Source organism: Triticum aestivum, chromosome 5B (genome assembly GCF_018294505.1).
Source record: "Triticum aestivum cultivar Chinese Spring chromosome 5B, IWGSC CS RefSeq v2.1, whole genome shotgun sequence".
In the NCBI taxonomy this organism is placed as follows: domain Eukaryota; kingdom Viridiplantae; phylum Streptophyta; class Magnoliopsida; order Poales; family Poaceae; genus Triticum; species Triticum aestivum.
In genome coordinates this window covers 90,335,691-90,338,857 of record NC_057807.1, presented here as the reverse complement: position 1 = coordinate 90,338,857, position 3,167 = coordinate 90,335,691, and the positions used below count along the sequence as shown (strand labels likewise).

Here is a 3,167-nt window from a genome sequence, read left to right as displayed (position 1 = left end):
CACAAGACATCATATGGATCATGATTAGTACGTATGAATATACAAAGAACAATCTGAACATAACAATCTTTCACCAATAAGTCTCCTATGCCTCAATTACAAGGTGTAATCAACACATACAAGTACTCCCAGGTACCAACCCAAGCTTTGATACAAAGATTGAGCAAGAGGGAAGATCTAGGGTTTGAAGATGAGATGGTGTGAGTGAAGATGTGGATGGATATGATGATCCTGATGATGAACAAAGTGTTGGTGATCACGATGGCTTCAATTTCCCCCTCCCATGCTCGTCGTTGACCTCCTTCTCCACCTCCCCCGTCATTATCATGACGTCAAAGCTGCAAGCTCAAACACACGCTGCTGCCTCCGGCGACTGGACATGACCGCTGTGCAAGGTAGTGAACTCTTGTGTGGCTACGATGATATGGTGATGACAGCCAAACAGTAAAATTGGGGGGGGGGGGGCGGTATGCGACCATGGTCATTCCATGCTGGGAACAACATCTCAGCATGCTACTACCATGGTCCGTGTGCTAGGATTGGCACCTTGATGTGTTGGGACCAATGTCGCTATGTGTTGTGACCAGCAAATTTGTTGCTGCGATGCCACACGCCGATGTTGCGACTCACAGATGGGATGTTGGGTCGGCCTCCGGAGATGCTATGACCATAACCATCATGATTGCGAGGTGGAGAGTGTGGTGTTGGAGCGAGGGGATGGCGAGTTGCTGCTAGATGCTAGGGACGTTACTGCGGCGACAACCCACATTTCAACAATGTTTTTCCACCTTAGTTTTTTTAGGGACCTATAGGAGATAGAGTTGGGGCAAAGCTTTTACTATTGAAATAGCCCACATTACTCACAACGGACGGCCCACACAACAACGATCGAGAACGTCGATGGTCCCATGCTGAGCATTGGGCAAAATTAAAGTGTCCATGCCACCCTAGTGCTACAAGAAAAAACATTTTAGTTGTTTGTTGCAAGCAAATCTGTAATTTCTAGAAAGCATTAATATTTTGTACAACCTCCATCCCAAATTAATTGACTTAGATTTATTCAGATATAGATGTATCGAACATTAAACCGTGTCTACATACATCCGTATTAGACAAATCAGAGTCAACTAATTCGGGACTTTGGGAGTATACGTCTATTTCAATCAATCACGACTTACCAAAAATAACAGAAAAAACAGGAAGCAATCACGAATTACCAGGAAAACAAATTTGATATTTTACATAATTTCTGGAACCATTAAGTAAATTTATATTGATTTGGTGGAAGCAAATCATGACTTACCAAAAATAGCAGAAAATAGAGTTGTTACCGCAATTTCTGGAAGTAGTTTTCTGCATGCACGTTTTTGTGGCTCAGTCGAATGCTTTAAAAGATTTCCATCGTAAGCCAGGGCACATAGATTCTCTCTTTCTTTCTTTTTTTGCGTGAGCGAAAGTCCCTCATTATTCATTTAGAAATTTCCCAACCTCGTCGGAATCCTAGCTCCGCCATGCCGCCAGGCCCAGCCTGGACAGACCTGCCAGTCTGCCACATTGCTGACGGCCTTGATGACCTCAAGTGCTACACGAGTGTGCGGGGCGCCTGCACTAGATGGCGTCGCACGCTTGCGCCGCCATCACCGTCGCTGCTCATCGACCATGGCGATGACCCTGCCAAGTGCTGCACCGCCGCTGTCATCAAGCGTCGTAGCACCGCAGCCCCAATCCTCGTGCGTCGCTCCTTTGAGCTCAAAGCCATCCCTTCGGGCGAGCTCTGCCCTGCCGCGCGTCGCTCCTTCAAGCTCACCACCATCCCGTCGGTCAGGACCTGTCTCGGCTGTTGTAGCGGATGGCTCGCCCTCTCCGTCCACATTGATGACGTCCATAGCCTGCTCAGCCTCTTCCACCCCATCAGAGCCGCCGAGATCCTCCTACCCCCGCTTGTCTATGACAACCGCCTCATCTCCAAGATCGTCTTCGCGCCCAACCCTACCACCGACGACTTCGTGGCCGTTGTGATCTGTGACATCAATAGGGTTGCCTACGTCACGGCAAGGGCCAGCAGGTGGGCCATCCTCGACCCCATCCACCTCACCGTTGGAGACCAGCTCGCCGACCTCCTCTACCATGAAAATGGTACGGTCTACTTCCTCACTCGGTTTGTAGACGTTCATGTGCTCTTCCTACCACATCATCACCGCCGGGAACCTATCATCCTCATGGGCAAAAAATCAGCATATCCTGCGGTGCATAATAGGAAAATCATCCAGATGCACGGGACTGGGCCGGATCTAAATGCACCAGCCACCATTAAGGCATTGTTGTTGTCTGTGGGAAGTAACCTATCGTTTGACGCCACCACCAGTTTTGCCCGGCCATACAACACAATCTCGACTTTCACTAGTGTCAAGAACCTGGTGTTCTGTGATGGTAACCTGTACCAAATATGGAGGAATGCGTCGTGCACGGTTACTTTGCACCTGCCAGAAGGGGGTCGATGCCGTGTAGCACATGATGAAATATTTGTTCTGAGGTATGACCCCCAACGTCAACCATGTTGGGACGCTGTGTCTGACTTAAGGGGATACTCGATGTTTATTGGGAGGAACAATTCAGTGTCGATAAACGCGGAAGGCATTCTGGGACTCAAGGGTGATTGTGTGTACTGGATCGGCGGGAGGGGTAGGGATCAGGGCATGGTTTTTGACATGAAGACTGGCAAGTAAACACCTTGCATTCCCCTCGTGGATGGTGTTCTTCTGGGGTCTCCACAAAGCACAATCTGCTGGTACTTTCTAAGTGATAAATGAAAGAAGAGTTTACCAGACCCGAGCAAGGGCCGGGCAGAATCTCGACAAAAGTAATATGTCATCAGGCATCTAGGCCCCAGAGTGATGAGGACCACCAACCTCCTTGGTGGAAGTGATGCTATACAATCGGTAAAGGATTTTGTTCATGATTTTGTATACTACATTTGAACTTGATTTAATTCCTGTGGTACCATTGGCCTGTCATTTTGATTCACTATTACCTGCATTTGTAGTAATGTATCCTATTGATATTTAGGTGGTTTCTCATTCAGTTCATTTTGTTTTAGTTTTCTCGCATTCTTTCATGGTAGATTTACATCATGTAGCTGGCAATGGAGATTGTTTTCGAGCAAGACA

The 3,167-nt window shown here is 47.7% G+C and overlaps 1 pseudogene; it reads left to right on the top strand.

Annotated features, from left to right (window-relative positions):
* The first annotated feature begins 1,511 nt into the window (after window positions 1-1,511).
* Window positions 1,512-2,883, top strand: LOC123114679 (uncharacterized; annotated as a pseudogene).
* The last annotated feature ends 284 nt before the right edge of the window (window positions 2,884-3,167 follow it).